At 37.3% G+C, this 25,871-nt stretch overlaps 1 protein-coding gene across 1 annotated transcript in view; it reads right to left on the bottom strand.

Annotated features, from left to right (window-relative positions):
- The window catches only part of LOC149528888 (protein-tyrosine sulfotransferase-like), a 212,247-nt gene that overhangs the window by 122,707 nt on the left and 63,669 nt on the right, over positions 1-25,871 (bottom strand). The window lies entirely within an intron of this gene.

Here is a 25,871-nt window from a genome sequence, read left to right as displayed (position 1 = left end):
AGAAGAATATGACTGTGAAAAATGAATCAAAGAAAGTATTGAGAATAAAAGAAGTATAAATATGTATACATACATATTTAGGAGCTGACGTGAATTAAAGAGGTGCCCATAGTATAAAAGGAAATGTGTACTGATAAATAAAAGATAGACAATGCAAAAAATTATTGAATCAGCAAATTCAAGAAAGTATATATGGCTGCATAACGTCAGAAGCAAAATCAAAAGTTGCAGTGGTAATATGAACGATGAAAGTTGGGATAAGTCTGGAGCAATTTATAAATTTGAGGTCAGCATACCTAAGTCAATGTGGCTCTAATGATAGCATGAATCATAACATAGTGAGTATTATATAAAGGTGTAATGAACAAAATTCAAGCAGTGATACGGCAATTGGGAGATATATAATCAAGCACTAATGATATGATGGAGAAAAGTTAATAAAGAGCAATTCTTCATGTCTTGAAGTGATGAAGACTTATACATGTTTATATACAGTGACTTATCATTGTACTGAAGTCAACATTTTAGACCATGTTTATATTGGGTGACTTTGAAGGATATAATAGGTGGTGTTTTATTCTACATAAACAAAAGCACCAAATTTGGGATTAAACAATTAATTCAGCAAATAATAAATAAGTTTCAGACTATGAAGATTCAGCATCAGCGAATAATACACAGATATATCATATCGTGACTGGATATGGAAGACCAGTGTGGAGCAGATTATATATATTGTTAATGGCAGACAAGAATATTTCAAAGGCCTTGTTTATGCAACCGTGATTCAGAGTTTTGGTGTCGTCAGTTCTTAGAAATAACAGAACTATTTGGAGATTGATATTTATAGCGATGAAGTTTCTATTTCGGCACTAAGCAACCAATTTAATAGGCAGCAATAAGTATTCAGTATTTTTTCCCTACACAAGCGACTTGGAAGACTGAATGCAGAAGAGTATAAGGCAAGAAGATGGCCCCAATATCAACAAATGCACAAACATTGAAAGTTATGGCATGTGATAAATGCATCAGGTTGGAAAAGAATCAATGTGTAAAGGAATATTAACAATGAGGAGTAATGACGGCAACAGAAACTATCTACTGACTATTTTTGCAAAGCTTTGGTGGGAATATCAAGCGTAAATCAACAACACCATGCACTACAACCAAATATGGATATCATAGAATCAACAGGAGTCAATACTCTCAGGAATTGTAAAATGTTATGGGTGCGAATTGGAAAGAACTAACGGCAACCTCAGAATAATATGCGCATTCACAGAGTACAAACACAACTGAATAAAACCACGTCAGAACAGAAGCAAAAAAATCATGCAAGCATTATAAGCTAAAGTAGTAGACTTAGACGAGATTAAGCAAACAGACATGGTTAATAAAGAAAGAAGTCGGCACCGGGTGCTCTTTGATATCTATTGGTGAAAGAAATACAGTCAGCGATATCAAAAGTTTCAAAATTGAGACAAGGGATCAAAATGGAAAAATACAACGGTGTCTAAAACCACACAACATAATCATAACTCCAGTGATGGAAATATAATTTGGAACACGCAGCATATCCATCCATTCTCACTGCCGAAAACGTAGTCACTGTCTTCACTGAGTTAACATAAGGAAGGAAGAATGATGAATACAGAGGCTATGACAACCATCAAAATTATTTATTCCTCTTGTCAGTAATCACAATTTGAAACTTTCTTAAACTATTGGACTTACTAAAGTCAAAAGGTGTGAATAAGAAGTATTAATATTAATTGAAGGGAAAATATGATATAAACAAACCCATGTTAATCAAATAATAATCAATGCATATAAGATACTGATCAGTTATAAATGAAGATTCGTTACCCTTCCTTGAACAGTCACATGGAAGATATATATGAGGAATTAAAAATCATTTAATAAGTGTTGAGTATATGTGAGTGAAGGAAGTGAGTATATATAAAGAAAAAATTAGCAGATGTGTGATATATGAATAAGGAAATATAAAGAGAAGAGTGGAGCATTATGAAATAATAACAAAACATTATAAGATGTGAAGGTGAGCTCAGCAGTAAGAGAGGAACTGTGGGAAGAATTCAAAGAAGACGAATAGAAATAAAAAAAGTTTAAATATATATTCAGATTTGACAAAACTACTATTTATATATATTTATATAAGAGAAGAGTTGAAATAAAAAATATATGAAAAATCAAAATAATAGGCTGACTTCAAGAAGACAAAAGTTAAGAAGAGTGTGAGCTATGTTAAAAGATACATGTAGAGATAAAAAGAAATTGTATGCTAAAGTGAAAAGATCCACATAGCAGATTTACTTGAAGATTTGTGCAAATAAGAATCCATCATCAGCTGAAGCAAGCAACATTGATAAGTAGGAGATAATTTCCACAGCAAGTCAAATTGTGATATTGTTATCAAGAGTTAATTGTGTGATTTTTGAGTCAAACTCATTGACCCATGTTTCATGAGTAGTGACTCAACATGAATCCATCTCTCATGAGAATAAATGGAACACTTAGCACTCATTGGATCTAGGTGATGTTCACAGGCATGAAGCACTAGGACTTCTTGGGAGGTCACCCATCCCAGCACTACTCCAGCCTGAGCATGCTTAAAACTACGGAGTTTCCTCCATGGTTAAACCCAAAGCTTGCAACCCCATTTGCAAAACCTTCACCAAGTGTTGTGCCTTATGAACCATTCATTAGAAAGCCCCTTAAGCTCATCAATTGATAAGTAGGAGACAATTGCAAGCAACATTGTCAAGGTGGAAGAATAGTTTGTGCAATGGGTTGATGCCCACGAAGAATGCAATGGGGCTTGGTGCTTCCAGTAGGTCGGAGCTTGCGAAGTGTAGGAGTCGGAGCTTCCAGTGAGTCAGTGTGCATAAACATAGAGGTCGTAGCCTCTAGTAGGTTGGAGCCTACAAACTATTGTATGAGAACAGTTTATATAAGAAAGCATTTATTTGCCGTGGTTTTCTCCCACATTGGGTTTCCATGTAAATCATTATGTCATTGTGTTCATAAGCATAATTGTTTATTTCTGCATTTTAAATTGGAAAAAAAAATTATTATACTAAATCACCCGGACCTCCCCCTCTCAGTATAATCATGTGCTCTCCATATAGCACATGTAATCTCTATTAACTTGCAAATGAGCACTCAATCCATACATCGTCAATTAAGTTGTCCATCATATCCCCTTGAAGCTTATATAAAAGACCTTTTCTCGGTATTCAAAGGCTATATGGAAACATGCCTGCAAACAAGAATCACAAATCATGAAAACAAAAATAATTTCCCTCAGAAAGACCACTAAAGGTGAATGGTTTAAAACACCTAGCATAAAGAAAAAACACAGCAAAGCATTAAGTGGTGGCAGCAACTATTCTACAATTGAGATTAAGCCATGGCAACCACCTTCTCAGCATCTTAAGGGAGATCACAGTTGTCACCCTTGATGGCCTGTTGGCAAGAGACAATGTTAGAGACATTTAGTATATTGTCACTGGTAGAAACTGCATTCAATTCTCTTGTCCACTTAACATATTTTAGAGTTAGTGAAGCCTGTTTGATGAATTTAATTGAGTGTACATGACAGTATACTGGATCAGTTGTTGAATCGGGGAGAGCAGAAACTGACGAATCTTGCATTACGTAGTTAGAGGATGATTATACAGCTTATGGTGCATATACTTCTATGATCGCAGGTTACACTGTTGAAGTTTGTGGAAGTTGTAATAATTTGAGTATCGAGTTGATAGAGAACTATTTATGCAGAGACAGTTTTGTCGGAGTAATCAGCAATCTTATCAGATCGATGATCCAATCGTTTTGATGATTGATTTTGGTTGAGCTGACCTAACTATATCATACACACCTTTGGCAGAGGTTAGCAAAAAAAATTGATTGTTGAATTATACTATGCTCTAGATGTTATCTATCTTGCTATTGGAGCCAACTTGCATAAGTCTTGTGCTTGAGATTGGGCATAAAAGATCAAATTTGTGATTGATGTGAGAAGCAATGGAAGGAGTGAACTTGATGATGTGTTGTTGACTTGCTGGATATTGGAAAAGACAGATTATTAAGGTCAGGTTGATCATATTGCAATTACAGGGAACTATTATGGCATAAGTGATGCTACACTTCAGTTCATTTTTTGGATAGTTGTCCATCTTGGGGTTTCAGTTAGGTTCTAGCCCACACATTTTGTATTTGAGCAGTGTGCTCTAGGCTATAAGCCTGAATGCTTGTGCATTCGCCCCCTTTGTAACTAAAGCTTAAACAAGGTTAATTACACTGTAAAATTTGTGCATTTCATCCCCACTGTGGTTTTTTCCTTGACCAGTTTTCCACGCTAAAATCATGGTGTCATGAGTTTGTGGATGTTTACCTTGTGGTTTAGCAGTTTATTTTTCATTGCGATTATTTTATGGTTATGCAATCAGTGTAAGATAATTGAAAAGCTCAAGATAATGATTCAACCCCCTCTCATTGTTCCTCAATCCTAATAGTATCAGAGCTTTGTGCCTCGAAGAAAGTCTAACCACTTGAGGAAGGCCCTGATGGGTAAACTAGGCAGCAGTGCTCAGAAACAGCTTTTGATTGCACTTGAGAATGCTGATAAGTCCAATGCAAAGAAACATGGAATTAAAAGACAAGCTTAAGGAAGCTCGTGACTTTATTAAAACTTTCAAAGATCAGCTGAATAAGCTCAAATCCATAATGAAAGAGCTTATTCATCAAATGTAGGTAACAGGAAGTACTGATGATTCATCTACGGAAAAACCTGATCTGTATGAGCAACTTGTGAAGGAAGGAGACAGTCTGACTTTGAAGCATGAGATGGAGATCATGGTTCTAAAGCTATCAAAGGAAATTGAAGATAGGAAAATGGATGAAGAAAACCTTGAAAGATCCTTGAAGGAGAAATTTGATGAATGACATAAGCTAAACTTTCAGATTAGTCAAATGCAACTCAATTTAGATGAGACCGAGCACAATGAGAAGGAACTTGACAGAGTGAATGAGATATTGAGAAGTGACCTTACTGCAATTAATGAATTTAAAAAAAGATTCAAATCCTGTTCAATGAAGCTAGATGAGCAGTTGGAAAGACAACGATCAATTGGAGATACACATGGATTAGGTTATGACAATGGAGAATGTTCCAAATCTGCTGAGGAAAATGGAAATCAGAATAAGCAACCTAAGGAAATACATCAAAGGCAATATAATGGGCAAAGATTCACAAGAAGATGCTTTACTTTCAATGAGTTTGGTCACAAGGCGAATCAATGTTGAATCAATAGTACTTCACCACCTTTTTTTGGTTATTGCTTTACTTGTTGGAACCATGGGCATAAATCAAATGACTACAGACTCAAGAACAGACCTATGAACAAAGAAAGCACTACATGTTTCAAATGCAACAACTTGGGGTATATAGTTAAAGAATGCAGACTGAGATCGAACGAAGCTAATTAGAGGCATGGAAATCCAAATTTTATATGTTACAGATGCAATAATTTTGGTCATATGCTAGAAATTGTAGATATAACAATGCCTGAATAAGAAGGAATGGATCGGTTGAAAGAAATAATATAAGAACTAACAATAAGGGTAAAAGAATTGATGTTGATGGAGTTAGAAAGGAAATAAATATAACATGAGTAAGGAAAGAACAGATTGATTCTACAATATATATTGCACCAGCTTCGGTGTAAAAATCTCTTCACCTAACAGATTAGGTCATGGACCTGAGCTGAAGTTTTCAAAGATAAATATTACCTCAACCCTAAATTTGTAAGATTGATGGAAACAATTAATGTCACAGAAGGAGAATTGAATCAAGAGTCTATCTTAGCAATCTTATTGGATCGCATGTCAGCTTTGAGGATTATTACAAACTAAATCTTTGAAGCATATAAAGCAATAAAAAGGCATTTTATGTCATCATTGACACCTTGCCACTATGTGAAGGAGCTTGCAAAAGAATTGAAGGAGATTTGATTTGAGATCATGCACATTGCGGAGAATTTTTTAGCAAAACCTAACATCATTGACAAAGGTGTTTATCAATTCATATCGTGGTCATTTAATTGGTAGCAATGGATACACCAATGGTTATTACAGTTAAAAAAAAGACACGGTATGAATTCAAGAAACATCCACACAAATCCGCTGAAGATGATCCTGATAGAGCATTTTGACATGTTCCTTACAAAGTTTGACACTTTGAAGATATTTGGGCATACATTCATTGCAAACTTAAAGAACTCGGAGATGTTGAGATTTATAAGCAGTATAAAACTCTCTGTGATAAATGAAAACTATTAGATGAATTCAAGAATGTGGAAGACATTATGCTTGAGGGGATCATAAAATTTCATATTTTTGAAGAATTGGCATGGATAAGAATTGTTTTAAGCAAAATTCATGATCAGTTCTTTTGGTTGGGAGACAAACCTTATAAAATCACCAAGAAGTCTTGGAGGCAGTCATAGGATTCAATGCTAAGGGTGAGGTGTCTCTACAGAAAACTACAAATCAGGATTTAGTAACACAACTTACTAAATCACAATGGGTTAAGAGGCAAATGAAAGTTGATAACATTAAGCATCTTGATGTGAAATTATCATTAATGCTTTTGAGTTACAAGATCTATAATAGTAGCAGAATGAGTTCTATTTCAGCCACTACAATATGCAGTGCATATAGAATGCCAAAGGAGAATGCAAAAATTGCTGTATGTGAGATTCTGAGAGAGCAACTCGTGGAAAACCTAAACAGTATAAAGAAGGATAAGTTTCAAATATTCAAATTTGGTCCATCAATTATGAATGTATTTTTCTACTTTATGAACCTTCCAGCATATGGAAATAATACATGGCAAAAGGATACACCGGTCGCCTTGCAAATCACTAGATTCTACCGCATGCAGAAGCAAAAAGCAGTAGCAAAAGAGCTTAGGGGATTTTTTAAATTTTTTCTTCAAGCAAATGCAGAGTAGAGAAAGGATTCCAAGGGATGTTGTGGAGAAGTATGTTGATACAGTATGTTTTATGGTTGAAACTGATGCATATTGTGCTGAGGTAGTTAAGCCAAGAACTTCTTGGATCATGCCTATGGGCTATAAGGTAGAACCCTTTCACTTGAAGATTATGCTGATGGTATGTTGAAGAAACCTATTGATCCAAATAAAGAAAGATTTGGCACTTTTGAGGAGAAAAGATTGAAAGATCACATGGACCTTAACAAAGCTATTATTAAGAGAAAAGTACAAAAGGAAGTTGAGTCTTGAAATATCCCCAACTGCATATTTTCCTAAATTTCTCACAAATTTATTTTAGAATAATAAACAAATAAATTCATGTCATAACTTCCAAATTAACCAGCAATAATACTGGAAAAGTCCTAGATAAAATAACCTCAAAAATGTTATTGCATTAAATCTTCAGCCATACAATAACATCATATAATCCATCTTAAATACAGAGGTAAAAGTTAGATTGGAAAACTGGAATGAACCTAAAGCACAATTGTGAACTCCATTGCAAATCCACCACAAAGGATGAACGGGGTTTTTGTCCAATCCACCGAGCAAGCTAGAGGGTTGTTGTCCTCAGGTTTCTTGTAATAACCCCAATAGGTTATAACTTCTTCAAACACCAAAAATCTTTATACTTCAGTTGTTTGACATTTCGTCAAACACTTTGCAAACAAGGGTCCTCTGACTGATATAACTTTTCAGATTGCTGCAGTGATTCTTGATTGGATTTGCCTCAAAGAGAATGCTTACAAAAGACTCCAAATTGTCTAAACAATGACCTAACATAAATATGCAACTAATTTTGGCAATAGTGAATGCATATATGAGTTCTAATCATGAAAATGATCACCTACAGCCAACTGGTATTTTAACAAACAGTTGGTATGCAAGCTAACTGGCTGATAAAAATGATATATTAATGCTCAAAGACAACTATTAATGACCAGCAATTGTATCTCCTTAATTGAGAATAAGTATCCAATACAATATTCATACTATGTTAGCCAAGACTCTTGGCATTTACAAAGATATCAAAATATGATGATTGCTGGTAAAGTAATATGCACCTACAGCTGCCAATGAAAACTAATGCAATACTAAATATCTAACTTCAATACTCCCCTACAGCAGTACGCTAATCACATGCATGATTAAATACAACTAAAGCCATGGATTGCTGATACCATTGTGAGGAATGTAAAAATGAATGATGTATCTATTAATGAATGATAGGTCTGATAAGAAATGACAATTACAACAGCACTCTATAGTGAAAGGCAACTATGAAAATACACATCAGACCTGGCATATGAAGTCACCTTAGAGAATAGATGTATTGCAATACCATTGAACAGAAAATAACCTCCTCAAGTGCCCAAGTCGTGCCTCTCTAGCTGCCGCCCCTGATTGTAAATGGTTGTAATAATTTTCTTTGCTTTTTTGAATTTGCTTTTTCGTATTGCTCTTTTTGTTTTTGTTTTTTTTTTTTTGGATTGCTTTTTCGGCATGCTTTTTTGGTTCTGCTTTTTCGGCCTACTTTTTCAAACTGCTTTTTCGGCCTACTTTTTCGAACTGCTTTTTCGGCCTTTTTTTTCGAACTGCTTTTTGGCCTGCTTTTTTCGAACTGCTTTTTCAGCCTGCTTTTTTCGAACTGCTTTTTCGGCCTGCTTTTTTTCGGAGCTGCTAAAATTGCCTTCTGAAATGCTAAAATGCTGAAAATGGCCTTAGGCCCAATGATGCCCTAGCTGAAGTGACTGAAGTATCACCTCCAAATGTGCAACCCTTCAGAAGATATTTCACTTCCTCAGTTATGCAAATCCAAGAGAGTTTTTGTTTCCCAAAGATCAACTAACTATCTGAAACCACTTGGCTCCACAATAGACACTGTGACTAAATCACAATTTGATGTCAAGAGAGAAATAAACAACTGGATGATTAGAATGAAGCCCGGGGTGCCTATTTATTCTTTTTCCTCCACTTTCTCTAGAAGCTTCTAGAACATTATTTTATTTTATCTATTAAGTGACTTTATAAAATATTTTATAATTCAAGTCACTTTATTAAATTAATTAAATATAAAGTTACCTTTTAATATTTATTTATTTGATAACTTTATAAATAATTAACTTAATACCACTTATTTATTTAATTAATATAATTAATTAGTCATCCTCATAAAATATTCATTATTTTGGACAACCTAATTAATTAAATCAAATTGCCTCCAAAATGGGGACATGACATTTCCGAATTAAAAGCTCGAAGCTTCCAAAGTTTCTCCAAGAGAAATCTGAATCCAAGACATAATCCAGTCCTACTAGAACGAATCAAGCTTTTTTCTTTTAATGCCCAATCCTATGACTCTTAAGTTTCCCCTATCTGTTTTTTTATCTGTTATGTCCCCTTTTTGGGACATTAGGAAATTTATGGTCAAATTAACATAATATTAATATTGGCTTATGAGAGCTTAATGTAGATTTCTAAAAAGGTCAGTTTAATATTATAAAGTGGTTAAAAGGTGACAAAGGAGGAATAAGACAAAAAGATAGGAGAAGGAATTTGAAGGGTCACAGCTTTGAGCATTACGATAAGGAAGCTAGGTCATTTTCAGCATGCTTGGATTTGTGATTGATTTTCTGATTTCTCTTTGGAGAATTTTTGGGAAGCTTCCATCTTTCTCTTGTTGGAACCTGAGGACAGAAACCTTCAAGATTATGGAGGATTGGACACGAATATGTTTCATCTTATGTGGTGAATGCACAACAAAGTTCACATCTAGAGTTACAGGTACATTTTATAGTTTTCGTCCAATCTGACTATTAGCACTGTATAGAAGATTGGGCTTTTGTAATGTTATTGTATTGTTGATTGTATAATGCTATAACAACATTTGAGGATTTCATATGAGTATTTGTTAGATATTTGTTTGATTTTATTGTATAAATTCTCCATTGCATTTCTGAGAATTTTGTGAGGGAAAATTGAAAAAAAAAGATGAGGAAAGGGATATCACAGTGGTATGAAAGCTAAAAATCTTGCCATCCTGTGAAGTTTGTAAGAAATAATTTTCAAAGGGGTTGAGATATATATATATATATATATATATATATTGATTTGGAAAGTTAAAGTTCACATTCTAAGGTACTGTGACAGAGCTAATAGTTGGAGATGATATAGCCTCTCATTGTCGTGTTTGGTGTAAATAATCTTCTCTCTCAGCCAGTGCAAACAAGCTAATTTATAGATTGTTGTAGGTTGCTTCCTGGTATGAGGTGCTTTGTATTCCCTTCGAGTAGGGTCATTCAAGAGGAACGGAGATTTTTTGAGCACATGGTATTTCAGCTGAAGATAGTTCATGAAGTTTCGGGAAATTGCTGAGGCCATTTCTAAGGGTGTGCTTTCTATTTAAGAAAATAGTGGTCCAGAATTTCTCCATTGTTCTTAGCTGGCTTAAGGAATTTGATTCGATAGTTTATTTGTCGTCTCTAAAGAAAAGACTATGCCGGAAGGAAAATAACGCCTCTACTTGGGTTTTTTCAAGCGACTAATGTAGTTGTGTGAATACTATAGTTTTGACGAGCTCGATTAATTATATTAGAGGTGAAGGGCATCGATCTAGACAAGAAAGAAATTAGTATATTTCTCAATAGTATTGTGATTAATCCTTGTCGAGGATTAAAAATTGATAGGCTTGAGCTGTTAAAAAAGGAATTTTGGCCATACAAAAAGGATTGAATTGGTCAGTTCGCAAGTAGTCACGAGCATGGTATCATTTAATTTAATTCTACCCATTGATTGGTCTGACTAAATATATATTGGCCTCCACAACGTAAACTTGGGACACTATCGATTCTAAAATATTGAAGTGTATGGGCCTGATTAATAATCTGGACATCTAATGCTAAACGTTACCGTTCGTTGAGGAAAATATTTTAATTGCACCATATATAAAATCTCCAAGGGGCTAGCGTAAAACCATATTTCATTGTGAAGTTAATAAATGGATTGAATATTAATCGTTTGTAGAGATAATTATTTGCTTCTAAAGGTGATGTTATATCACCATATATGTTATATGGTTTTGAAAGATATTGATTATAAAAATGTACGGGTACTAGTCTATTGCAAATTGGTGTATTATTAGTTCCTGTCAAAGGCAAGATACTATTGCATTCATTCAATGCAATTTTTCAATTAGATTAACCAATCAAATCAAAGAATTTAAAAGTTTATATAGAACTTACAATGCATATATCTACTTTTCATTTTTCCTTATTTTATACATGATATTTTGTGTTCATTCTATTGGTTCATATTATTTTTGGTAGGTATAAAAATCAAATTTCCTTAACAAAAATACACATATTTTTCCAACAACATTAATGCAACAATAATGACATGCAACTTTTCGCTTTGCAACTTTTCGCTCTTTCCCGCTCGATTGGTATCTGGAATTTGGAGTAGTGGGGATGGCCCCGAGGGACCAAGCCTCGTCCCAGATCCCTACCCAAACCTACAACTCGTTCTAACTGCGGCGTGGGTAACCCAAGGAAGTGTTGATGTCGATCGTCATGTTGGGGGATGCCGATGGAGTCAATGGTTCCGATGGTGGGCTAGGAGAATCAAACGAGTCATACAAGGGCTCAAGGTTGGAAGGAAGTGGTTCTTGGAGAGAAGGTGGCTCATACCCCGTTGGAAGCTCCCAAAGTGATCAATGGTGAGGAGGGGGTGGAAATTGTTGTCCCGGATAGCTTGGTAAATAGTGTGTCTACCAATCTGAAGCTCTGCCTCATAGGCAGATTTGTTTCCTTTTGCCCATCGATAGAGATCATCAGGAAGTGGGTAAGTCAGAGGTGGAAGTTGAAGGGGAGTGTGATGGTTTCGGCCATGTCAGGGGGTCTATTCTGCTTCAAATTTAAAGCAATTGAAGATATGACAATGGTGACGGTTGGATCTTGGTCATATAGGAAACATAGCCTAGTGGTGGCTAAGTGGTATTCGGCATTGGATCCGGCAAAGGAATTGAATAGGATGGCACCTATCTAGGTTAGGCTACCAAGACTCCCACTTGAGTTTTGGGATGACAGGACCCTAAAATCCATTGGTAACTCCTTTGGGCACTTTGTTACTGCAGATATGGTTACCTTATAGAGGTCAAAGTTGGTCTTTGCAAGGTTTAGTGTGAATGCGGCTATGGGTACTTCCTTGCCCGAGTCTATTACGCTAAGTTCGAAGTGGAGTAAGAAAATACAACCCATCATTTATGAAAATGCGGGGTTGTATTGCCAGAATTGCTCATTATTTGGGCATTTGATTACAGATTGTAAAAAGATGAATAAGATGGCTGAGGAGAAGATAGTGGGGGAAAAGGAAGTGGGGGATTCTCCTCTGGACTCAGGGGAGAAGGGAAATAGGCCTCTAGTTAAAGGGGTTGGAGAACTTGATGGCAAGGAGGCGACCCCCTTACCTAGGAAGGAGATGGAAGTTAAGAACGTTAACTCTCAAGCAGAGATGGCGAAGGGGAAGACATCCCCACCCAGAAAGAAGCTAGAAGATTACCCTCAAGTTGAGGAGGGAAGGGTTAGGATGGAAGAGTTGGACTCCCACCAGTTTGTGGGGAAGTCTTGTTGGGTACGGGATACTGAGAAGTTCAGTGTGCTAGAAGGGGAGTTGGGGGGTCTGGAGGAAGGGGAAGTTTCCTTGGTCAAAGAAGCTCTACCCATTCTACAAGGTATTGAGGAACTCCTCAATACCCCTTCAAGGAACTTAGTGATTGAGGAAGTTTTTAGTGAGAACACTAATATGACCTTAAAGGAAGGAGAGGTGAAAGACTTGGCGGAGGGGGATGTCGCTAGAGCTCTTCTTTGGAGTGATGATGAACCGCTAACTAAGATGATGGATCCCCTAGTCCAGCTAGAGGATAAGGAAGGGAAGTGGCAAACTCAGAGAAGACAAACAAGGGTATCAAAGAAATTTGAGATGGCAGTGAAATTAAAGATGGATGTAGGGAAGTCAGGGAAACAAAGTAGAACAACGAAGCAGATGGCAAGGGAGGTGGCAAGTGGAAGGCAGCCCACTTTGGAGTCCCTGGCAAAGGGTAGAAAATGATTATTCTATCATGGAACATGAGAGGGGTGAATAGCCCTCATTAACAGTTTGCCCTCAAACAACAGTTGTCTAACCAGAAAATTGATATCCTACTCATCCAAGAGGTGAAAATGACTATGATTAATTTGAAGAGTATAGCAAGTTATATTTGGCCAAGGGCTAATTTTTGTTACAATGAAGCGGAGGGAGCCTCAAGAGGGGTGGCCACCTTTTGGAACCCGAATGTTGGTAATGGAAGTTTAATTCATAGTTCTAAATACTATGTGATAACTGAACATAGGAAGGGGTAATAAGATATGGAATATTGTTAATGTGTATGCTCCTAATACAAGACAAGGAAGACACAATTTATGGGAGGAGCTCTTTGTTTTCCTCTCTCAAAATAGAAACACCTTTTATATAGGAGATTTTAACTCACCTCTGTACCCATCGGAGAAGGTTGGAGGAATAATTGATTTTAATGAAAGCATGAAGGATTTGTCTAATTTCATAAATAATAATGATTTAATGGATATGGAGATGCGTGGGGTGAAGTTCACATGGTCGAACAATAGGAAGGGTGTTGACCTCATCCAAGTCAAACTGGATAGACTTTTGGTCCCGACTAGTTGGGAAGGTTTAACTTCCTCCTCTCTCACAGGATTACCCAGGATGGTCTCAAATCATGCTCCTATCTTTTTTAATTGGGAAGAAGATTCCTAGGCGGGCCCAAGACCTTTTAAATATGAAATTATGTGGCAATCCCATCCTGACTTCAGTACTAAGATGGCGGAGTGGTGGGGGATTAGGGACGAAGGAACTGTTATGTATAGACTCTTTGTTAAACTAGAGAATGTTAGAAGGAATGTGCTACCCTGGAAGAAAAGATATTTTGGTGACATCTTCAAAACTAAGGCGGAGGTGGAAGGAAAGTTAGAAGAGCTTCAGAAAGCTATAGGGGAAGGCCTACCTTTGGATAATATTATCCAAGAGGAGGATAAATATAGAATGGTCTAGAAGGAAACGATGATTAGAGAGGAGACCTACCGGAAGCAAAGATCCAGGGTGTTATGGCTCAAAGTGGGTGATAGGAATACAACGTTTTTTCATAGATCGGCCTCAATTCATAAACGGAGAAATACTATTGATAATATCAAAGATGGTAATGATGTGAAGCTTAATAAACCTAAAGAGATAGGGAACTGGGTGATGACTTATTTCAAAAACTCTTATTTAGAAGAGCAAAGAGACTTCAAGGAGGAGGATAGGCAATGGCTGATTTATTCCATGCCCACTATGATCTTGGCTGAAGAGAATGAAGAGTTAGCTCAAATGGTGATTGAGGAGGAAGTCCACAGAGTTGTATTCTCTATGAAAGCTTATAAATCCCTCAGACCAGATGGTTTCCCCACGGTGTTTTTCCAGCACTTTTGGGATGTTATCAAGTTAGATCTCCTTCGGGCAACTTGCGACTTTTACAAAACAAGGAAACTTCTTAAACAACTTAACAAAACTTTTATTGCTCTGATCTCGAAGATAAAAGATCGAGAGGTACTCTCCGACTATAGGCTGATTAGTCTATGTAACACTACTTATAAGATTTTCTCAAAAATTCTGGTGAATAGATTAAAATTGTTGCTGCATAAGTTCATTGGGAAAGCCCAGAGTGGGTTTGTTCTAGGATGTCGAATTTCGGATGCTGCCATAACGAAAAGCATGAAGTTTTGCACTCAATGGAGAAGAGTGGCAATCTGAATATGGCTTTAAAACTCGACATCTCTAAAGCTTATGATAAGATTAATTGGATTTTCTTGTATAAAGTTATGGCTAAGATTGGCTTTAGTCAAAAAATATTAGAATGGTGAAATCGATGGTGGAAACTATTAACTATTCGGTGATGGTGAATGGGTCATCATGGGGGAATTTTGGTGGGGAGAGGGATCTTAGGCAAGGTGACCCCATCTCTCCCTACTTGTTCATCATGGTTGCTGAAGTTCTGGGGAGAGCGTTTTTGAGAAAGTTGGATGGGGGGATAATTAAAGGCATTAAACCTGCTTCCACGCTTCCTCCCAAAGTGATTCAATAGTTTGTGGATGACACCTTCCTAAGTGGGGAGTCCTTGGTGAGTGAAGCCAGAACCTGGAAGTCGGTGCTAGAGATATATGTGGCGAACGCGGGACAAAAGATTAATTAGATAAAAGTAAAGTGTTCTTCTTTAACACCCTATCTGATTTACAGCGAAGGATTGTTAATATCTTAGGATGCAATATTGTTGAGTTATCTGATACTTATCTGGGCCTCCCATTAACTATGAAAGATGTAAGTAAAAATTTCTAGAATGGCATCTTGGAGAGGATGGAGAAAAAGCTGATTGGGTGGAAAGGGAAAACATTGAGCAGTGCGGACAAGCTACAACTACTGATTTCCTCCCTCCAAAGATTACTGGTGTGCTTCCTATCGTTGTTCAAGATTACTCAGTGTATGGCTAATAAATTGGAGAAAATACAACGTAACTTCCTTTGGTCTGGAGGAAGTGAGAAGATCGGATTAAGTTGGTTAGTTGGGAAATGGCTTGTAAACCTAAGAACAAAGGAGGATTGGGAGTAAGGAAGATAATTGATTTGAATAATGTTCTCCTCACCGAGATGGGGTGGAATCTGATGGAGGAATCTAACTGGTGTAACATTATGAAAGCTAAGTACCTTGGAAATTTGAAGTTCTCACACTGCACTTGGAGAAATGATCTCCCTATGGAATCTAAGACTTGGGGAAATATTGTGAAGAATAGAACCCTTCTGAAGGAGGGTGTTAAGTAGCTGGTGGGGAATGGTAACCAGATTAATTTCTAGAAGGACTCATGGCTTTTGGATAAACCATTAATCAAAACGAAGTTTGGGGTTCTTCGGAATCAAATTCAGGATCGGGAGGGAGGAATGGTAGTTGATTCTATTGGCTTGGGGAGGAAGTGGAAAAGAGCAGAGCTGCATCAGAATGTGATGGTTGGAGGGGAGCTGGTTGATGAATTGAATTCTATGCTAGAAGAGTATAGAATCCTAGGAATAAATCGGAATGATGAGTTCATATCAAAGGTAACCTCGATGGGGGAGTTCTTGGTTAAATCAACTTATAAACTAATGTTTGAAAAACCCTGCGAACCTAATGACTGGGGGAAAGTTTGGTTTAACCATTTAATCTGGAAGATCAATATTTTCTGGTGGACCACCATCCATGGGAAAATTCTCACTACAGATAACCTTATGAGGCGAGGATTTCAATTACCAAATAGATGCCACATGTGTAAGAGGGAGAAGAGCATTACCCACTTATTCCTGCACTGCAATTATGCTTCTAATATTTGGGGGAGACTTCTTCAGAAACTGGAGGTGAACTAGGTGTTTAATATAGACATGGGGCAATTCGTGGTGAATTGGTAGGGCCCCTTTACCCACCCCCTCCTTATCTATTTGTGGAAGATTATTTGCCCCATGTTTGTTGGGGTATCTGGAAGGAAAGAAACAACAGGGTGTTTAGGAATGAGGAGAAAGAAGAGAAAGTTGTGGCAGAAAGAATCTATAAACTAATGGTTGAGAACATTAGTTGCAGCAAGTGGAGGAAACCGGTATTCCCCCTTTCTATCCTGGAGCTTAAAGTGGCCAAGAGCTAGAACCTAACAGAAGGGATAATGGAGATTGATAATTCAAATCTTCTGGCTAGGAAAAGAACCCAATGAGAACCCCCACCTGCTAAGTGGGTTAAGCTTAATTTTGATGGTGCAGCTACAAAGGAGGGCTGGGCAGGTGGAGGGATGGTCAGGGATAGCAAGGGTAGGATGCTGCTTGCGTATTCAGGTCAGTTAGGGAAAGTGTCAGACAATAGTACGAAGGTGATGGCTCTGTTGTGGGGTTTAAAGTTAGTCATAAGTATGGGATGGAGGGATGTGGAAATTGAAGGCGATTCTAAAGTCATCATAGAAATTTTTAAAGGAAAAATACGGGAGTGATGGGTCATCAAACGTGTGATAGAAGACATCAAGAACTTTTTATCTATTCTTAATAGGTTTAATTTGAATCACATTTTTTGAGAGGGAAATAGTGTGGTGGATGGCATGGCGGCGTTAGGCTTAAAGGTGGAAGGGGCTAAGATGCTGGAGGGATTTGAACGCATTGCCAAAGTTGGTAAGGGAGTTAATGAGTCATTAAGTGAAGAATGATGAGTCCTACCTGGATTTTTTGTATTATGCTGATGAGTTGGCGTAGAGGAGAGGCCCTTGATGTACATATGGCAAGGAGTGATGGATTGCGTACGAGCAATAATAAGTTCACATGGCCCGAGAATTTGAAGTTGGAGAAAGAGGGTTTTTTGATAATTTCCCTATGCGTGTTCTCGTACGTCGAGCAAAGAAAAGTTTTAATTTTTAAATGGGTAAAGTGCATTGGAAATGATGGAAATGAGTGTGAGAAAGATAATAGTGGCCAAGACGCGATTTCTCTTGCTAATATGGACGCTCACATTATTACTATTAATTGTGGTTGTTATATCCGCCTTTGGGTTTTTTTGCCTAAGTGTTAAGTCTTCTTTAGCAATTGTGTCTGGGTTCCAAGGAAGAAGAGAAGAGAGGGAAAAATTGTAGAGATGGGTGGCGACTTGATGCGCATTGAGCCGACTATGATTAAGGAAAATGCGAGAAAGCTCTTGGTGTGGTATTTGTTGAAGGAAGGTGGACTTGTCTTGTTTATGGAGGCACTTAATGGACAGGACAAAAATTGCTCCATTCAATTTGTCAACTCCTGGGAGGACTGCAGAGTAATGATAAATGCTATCTAATTCCTTATCTTTGAGGAAGTGATTGCTCTAGTGATGGGTTTGGCCATGAAGGGTAAGAAGTGGCAGAAGGTGACTAGGGTGGCTGATGATGTGAGCCTGCAACGGTTCTTTGTGAATGGAGAGGAACCTATTTGGCACAGGTGGTTTCATGCGGAAAAAGCTTCTCGAACCATGGAATGAGGTCTATTTGGTTTTGATGAAATATTTAACCCTGGAAAGAAGGTATGGAGTCTGTAACTATTACAACTTTCCTCTCCTTAATCATTTCTGCCACCAAGATTTTATTTCTATTCTGTTTTTTTTGTTCCATGAGCTAGAGGATTCTGTTATGGATGTGAAAGAAAAAATGAGAAAGGGGGTAAATTTCACAATTTTACCTCGCCCTAGTCCCCCTAGGATTGTGGAAGTTGACATCCCTGTTCATCTGAACCCCCGACCCTTGATTGCCCCCCTTAGGATTACAGGAGCAGTGCCCCTACCCCACAACCTTCACCTAGTGGGTCCCCTGTGAAGCCCACTCCCATGGGGAAAAGAGGGAGACAGGATAAAGGGAAAGAGAGGGACGTTGAGGAGTCGGAGGAGGGGAGAGGGGGTAGGTGAAGGTCGAGGATGTTAGCAAAATCTAATGCAAAGAGGAAATTGAAAGCAAGGGCATCGCAGGAAAAGAAGACGGATTCGGAGGATTCGAGCCGCTCCAAACGAAGGATGAAAGAAAAGGCAATAAATTTTGGGGTGGGAGGTATGGAGGAGGAAGAGGAGATTTCGAACTCCTCCCGGTCGATTTTGGGTGAAGGAAAAAAGGGGGATAAGGATGTGTCGCATGTTTCGGCAAAAGTTGAATTGGGGTGTGCAGACCTAACAAGGGATCAATTCCCTAAAACGGTGGATAGGGTGCCCTCCCCCATCACAATCTCCTCCCTTGTCAAGGCTTTTTCAAAAGATGCTACTAATCCCCTGATTGTGCAAGAAGCTACTAAGACACAAATTGATGGCTGCCCTGGCGAGATGCAAAAGGCTAGTAGTAAAGAGTGGGAGAGAATCCAAGCGCTGGAAGAGAGAATGCGCCTACTCACTAATTTCACGGTTAAAGTGACACATGCCGGTGCCACCACGCTAAACCTGCTCAAGGACATGGAGGGAGACCTGTCTAAGGAGGATTCAAAGATGTTCGACTTCCTTACGGAAGACTGGGCAAACATCCTCTGGGGAGGAAGGAGGCCAAAAAATCTTAAGGGCTCCCTCTGTTTATTTTAATGTTGTTTATCTGTTGGTTACTGGACTTGAATAGTTGTAAGGTTGATAAGCCTTTGTTTATTTTTTACTGTTTTTTTTTTTAGTTTTAAAACAGGCAATATGTTTAAGCCTGTTGATACTTTATTAATTATGTTTCCGAACCTTGTTTTTGTCTTACTTAGTGGGAGGGGGTAGTTTTGATTAATGGTAATCTACTAGTAGTTGACCAGTTTGTCTGTTATGGGCCAGCCCCCTAGTTTTGGCTGCTTTTAATTCAAAAACAATAATGACATGCATTAATGATAGCTTTATCTTTTTCAAAACTGTGATAAATTAATTAAAGTTTCCAAAAAGTAATCATCTTATCTTCCACCTCACTAACTAAGACATAAATGCATGTCTAATCAATAATAACTAAATAATTTTTCTTTCCAAAGATTGTAAATATATCAATTATTTTTGAGTTCAAGTTTATTTAAAAGCTTACTATAAAACTAATTATCATATCATTTAAAAATACATTTACTTAATTTTTCCTTCATAATAATTTAAAATTATTGTATTCTAATTTTAAAATTAATTTTTTTATTCTAAATTATAATTAAATTAATTAATAACAAAGGTATATTTTTAAGAATATAATGATTTGATAAATTTTTAGTAAAAATATTTATAAATTTTGTTACAAAAATTTTTTAATTTAGTTTTTAATGTTTTATATTTTTCTTTTTTAAATATATTTATTAGTTTTACATTGTCCCTTTTGTCAATCGTAAAATGCTAACTTTTTTCACACTATGTTTAACTAGCTATTTTTTTCCAATCTTGCTTTAAATAACTTAAATCATTCTTCAAACTTACTAACTCTTTTGTTAGTTTGGATCAAGTAGTCAACAATTTATATTTTAAAATTTAATATTTGAATTTATATTGGAAAAGGTAGAAACAAATACTTCGTTGATTTAACTCAATTTTGTATTTGTTAGTTAAATATTTCTTAAAATAACATAATCCTCAATCCTTTTTTTTTTTAAATTCTATTCCAACTATCTCTATTCATTGTCCCTATAATAACATGTCATTCTCTCTCGTTTAATTATCTTCGTATCCTTTATTTCTAGCTATAAATCTCTATTATCATTCTCTCTTTTCAATCTGTCTTCACATATATAAATCTCCATTTTCCTTCTTTTCTAACTATTACAAGGAATATATCTTTTTAACTCTCTCTTCAATGTGTCTTTAAAGTACAAATAATAACAGCTTTTTTTTTGGGATATACATGGCTCAACAAAAGAATCACACAGGTGGAATCCCTTATTGTATAAATTTTTTTATAAATGATCCATTCATCACTTCTTGTGAGTCGGAAGGCCTTCACTCCAGCAACTTTGTTATTGCTCATTTGTCACCGCAATGTACTTCCATCAGTGTAGTCTTCCAAGCTTGTTAAAAGAACCTATAAATTTTAGTGGCCAACACTCAAACAACGTTGTGGCTAGCTTAGGGGGATGAAGTCCCTGTGCATTTGGCTATTAACTAGCAATAGGATTGCAACTCCATGTTCATCAATACACATCTATTAGTTTTTTTCTTCTCTAAATTTTATTTTTTCCATCTTATTTCTACTTTCTATTTTTTCAACCCACAACACTGCAACCATTATCCATATGGCAGGAACTATCACGCTTGCATCTCTTGTTAGTTTTCTGAAGACAGACATTAGAAAATTGAAACTAATATATGCCAAAGACTTTGGAAGGTTGAAAGGGCATGATCTTGCTGCGAAACAGAGTCTCTGAATGCAGAGATAGGAGTTGTGTGCAGTGGATGTTTACAGTCAGAAAGAGATAAAATGTCTCTGGTATTACTATACTACACAGTAGCAGTGGCAGACAAGTTAACCTTTCCTATTTAGAAATCACCGAGCAGATAACCTATGGTTGGTGGACGGAATATTACGCCTGCTATGTTCATATTGTTTCTTGAAATCATTAATTTTGTCTTATGTTCAGGCCACTGAAAACTCAATACTAATTGCCATTGATAGTTTTCTCTAAGCACCAATAGATGTCGATTGCATTCTGATTGAAGACTACGAGGCAACGGGAAATGTGAGAACTAGTGATTCCTGAAGATGTCAAATGAATTCTTCATAAAATTTTGTTGGCTTCTAGAGACAAGGATTGTATGAACCGATAGCAGAGTTGAGTCTCAATTGCAAACATTAGTATGGATAGCCTGCATAGCCGTGTATGGATTCTTGGGTTCCTGCTGCATAACTGAAGGAGAAGACCATTACAGTGGTTGTCCCATCACTCAATTTATTACCTGCCTAGATTCTGCAGTCTGTGTTGTGGTTGAACCTGCGCATGGGAGCTATGGTTTATTGAGAAAACATTTCTATCTTTGACTATCTGAATCAAGTTATAGGCAGTATTGGGAAATTACAACTTGTAAATCTGCAAGTCAATTGTTTGATGATATGTATGTCAACTAAAATCATCATTGGAGGGTGAAAATCGTTGCCTGTTTCAGATTGACAAATGAAAGAAAAAGCACTGGTTACGATTTGCACACATCAGCAGCCAATTCTTCTCAGGTGTGTATTGCTAAGAGACCTAGCATTAGATTTGGAAAGGTCCCAAAAAAAACTGATCTGCTCAGCTATCAACAAGAGGTCAGGTTTTCTACAATTTCTGAGTCATATGATTTCGTAACTACTTATGTCTCTAAAATAGATGTCACATTGCTGCTTATGAGAGATTTGAACTTAATTTCAGAGTAATTGGTTCACTCATATGCCAAGTCTTTGAGATAATATCTCTGCAGTATAAATGTTATTCCAGCTTGATGCCATATGTTTGCTCAAATGTTTCTATTAAAATAAGGAATAGGTTATGACTGTCAACTTCAACAGATTGCTGCCACAGTTTTGATAATACACTTTCATTTTACTTAATTTGTCTCGTAAACATTGAACAGTGAAGAGCTGATGTAAAGACTACTGGTTATTATATTATTTACTGTTGTTGATCACAATACATATAGTATGCAGATGTTCATGAGAAGAATGCCACTGTAATTCTTATAAACACAACACATCAAGTTATGGTAAATTTTCTTACAGCAGTAGAGAGGCTCACAGGAAATTAATCTGAGTTTAGAGCAGCAGTACATTGATTTTCAGACTTTAAAATAGCATCAAAATATAGTTTGGCCAAAGCACTTTATGAGACAGGTAGCAAGCTGGGATTGGTGTTACAAACAAGGGAATACGATCTCATCACCTTGATTCAACTAGAAAGATGTTTGACCATTGTAGAGAAATCGCCCTTTCATTTGTTGCAAATTGCTCATGTTCATACAGTGACTGTGTTGAATCAAGACAAGTGGCTGAAACATTTGGATGGAGAGATAACATTGTTAGTTAGTTCTTGTTTGATGGAAGTGACCAGAATCTTAGCACCTCAAAAACCCTATTAAGAAGACATAATGAATGAGGTACTTCCGTTAATTTTTGACAGTTTCCAATATCTTACAAACATCAGCAATTGTCATTCCTATAGAAGGGATGCCATACTTAAATCATTTACAGAAATCAGATTGTATAATCTTTTGCTTGACTTGAGATTGCATCATTTAATACATACCATGTTTCAACATTCCTTGGGCACAGATGGCAAAGAGCACAATGCAGATGCTATTGCAGCTATGGAAACTATTCTGATTAGGACAATAAATTAGAGTGATGCTCATTTTCAGCCTCTTCTGCATATGTCGTTACCAATTTCAAGGCAAGAACTGGATGTTTCTAAATTTGCTCATGTGTTGATCAACAAGGTGCTCCAGCAATGTGAAAGAAACAAAATTTGAGAAGTACAAACAACAACGGTATGAAAAAGGATAAATTTCAATAGGATTAAAGTTTTCAGGATCTCCAAGAAAGAGAAAGAACTAGATGAGGAAAGAGAAATATTGCTTCTCATGCCATGAGGCCTGGACATTTAAACATATTTGTGGTATTATTCAGGAAAATGATATATTGCAGCTCAGTGGTGATGAGGGAAAAGTTGCAGGTGAGAGTAGTGCCATTATGAGGAGGAAGTCAGGGATACGAATTTGAATATATCTCTAACTGGGCATAATGAAAGCACAAAGGATAATGTTATCCAATCAGCCAAGGTAGATAATGTGGGGGAAGAGTCAATCATCACGGGTGAGGAGTATTGAGAACTTTTTATTGGTGATTTGCAGATCCATATTGATAGTATATGTGAGGAGAGAAACTTGCTTGTGGATTCCTTAGACGATCATCATGCTATCACATTTGTGCCACATAAAAACTGCATGACATCTAGAAACAAAACAAAGTGTGATGAAGATAATGTTCTCACTGTCGTCGGTAAATATTGTGTAGCCAACATGTTGTATGTAGCCGACGGACCCCTTTGGGAAGGTTCTTCGGGAAGTATATATACACCCTCCGGGATCATTGTAATCATCATCATAAGCATAATGTAATGTCTTTGGCATATGCAAATAATACAAGGAGTTCTACTATTTTTATCTATTATCCGTATGCATTGATTCATTTACCCCAGTACAGTAAACATTTGGCACTGTTACCCAATGGACCTGGAAAGGTGGAGGAATGAAGACTAATGCCAAATCAGCTGAACAAAAATAAGAAAAGGATTAAATATGCACAGCACAAGGAAATCTAATTTTGGCACAACAAGCCGAACACAAAAGGAGGTTTCAGAAGATTGTCAACGAACACAGAAGCATTGAGGAATTTTTGGATGAGACTCGAGAGCAAGTGGAGTTGGTGGAAGAAGCAAGGGAGGAATTTTTGAACCTATATTCGCCGAGGGAAGAGAATCCAAACGGAAGGGAATCAACTTACATGGCTCAGAGTGCCGAGGGAGCACGAGCGTGGAGTGAACTCTCCGTCCGCGATACACTTCCAAAATGGACAAATTCGCTTAACGGAGACCCTTCTTCACCAAAAAGCACAACTGTTGAAATACAAAGCGTTAATGCCGGAGTGCAGAACGTTGGTGCCAGAATACAAAGCATTGGTGTTGGGATACAAAGCATTGGTGCCAGAGTGCAAAGCGTTGGTGTCGGAATACAAAGCGTTGGTGCCAGAGTACAGAACGTCAGTGTTGCAGTACCAAACAGCGCCCCTACACAACATCCAGTAATAATGGCAGGAACAAAAGAGAAATTGCCAAAATTTGATGGAGATGGAGCAGTGGATCCAATCTGACATTGTAAAACATGCAAAACGATTTGGAGGGAAAATGGCATAACAGATACAAACGAATGGGTCCAGCAGTTTTCGGCCACCCTACGGGGTGTCGCACTTGATTGGTTTGCCAATACAGATCCCCAAAAGTTAAACAACTAGAACAACGTCAAAAAAGAATTTATCACCGAATTTCAACTGTTACACGATGACAATGAAATCGTAGCCAAGATATACAACACAAAATAGGGGAAGAATGAAACAGTCCGAGTCTATGCCAGGAAATTAAAAGACTTGATCAATAAAATGGAAAATAAACCGGCTGATGGGCTACAAAAAAGATGGTTCATTGAAGGCCTACACCTGGAGTTGCGGAAGAAGATGAAGATTGTACCGCCATCGTCATACACTAAAGCATACAATCGAGCAATGAACTTAGAAAGCGAAAAGAAGACAAAAAAGAAGAAGAGTAGCTTGTCCAATTCAGATGACAATGCATCTTCAAAAGAGGAGAGAAGCAATGACAAAAAGGGCAGCAAGAAGGTTCGAGCCCTCTAAAAGGATATGATCCAAATGATGAAAGAATTTAAAAACATGCAGAAGGAGACCAAGGGAAATGAGCTATGGTGCACAGAGTGCAAGAAAGAAGGCCATATGAAGGGATTTGTCCGAAGGACCAGTTCTGTGAGATCTACCAGATCATGGGACATTCCACAAAAGAATGCCCCTTCAACATGTAAACAAGAGGACCTCAACAAGTGTTCCTAATGCAAGAGGCTTCCGTGTCCGGAGGGAGCGGCAAACGAGGGAAAAACAACAATGCCAATAATAATAAGGGGAGCTACAGTCAAATTCAATACGATGCGAATGGACAACCAATGGTTCAATGCCGGGCACGCAATTTGTGGGGCCACTTTGCTCGAGACTGTACAACGACAAGCGCACCAAAGTTGTTATTCAAATGGTGCGGTCCGGGAGATCATGAAGATGCCAAGTGTCCAAAATCAAGAGTCAATTTGATCACCATTGGGAGAGACAAAGAGGAGGTTTTGGCCATCACCCAGAAACAAGCAAAACTATACCCCGACCCGATGGAAGAAAAGAAGAGACTGGAGGAAGCGCGGGCAAAAATCCAGAAAACAATGCAAGCACACCTAAAGGACACTACTAGTACCTGAGCAAGGAACGACATGGAACAGAACATCGTACGACAGATATTACAAACCGAGGTACCAGTCAAAATCAATGATCTGCTGCTCACAATGCCTCAACTTTGATCAGCACTCATCACCTTGTCTGCTAAATTGCCAATAGAACAAGGAAAAGAAAAGGAAAGTGGCACAAGTGTAGAGGATCCAATGCTACTAGCCCTCTCATCCAGACAGCATCAGGAAGTCA

The sequence above is a fragment of the Cupressus sempervirens genome, chromosome 11, assembly GCF_028749045.1.
Source record: "Cupressus sempervirens isolate cs-2001-9-10 chromosome 11, ASM2874904v1, whole genome shotgun sequence".
Lineage (NCBI taxonomy): Eukaryota > Viridiplantae > Streptophyta > Pinopsida > Cupressales > Cupressaceae > Cupressus > Cupressus sempervirens.
This window is presented reverse-complemented; position numbering and strand designations above follow the sequence as displayed.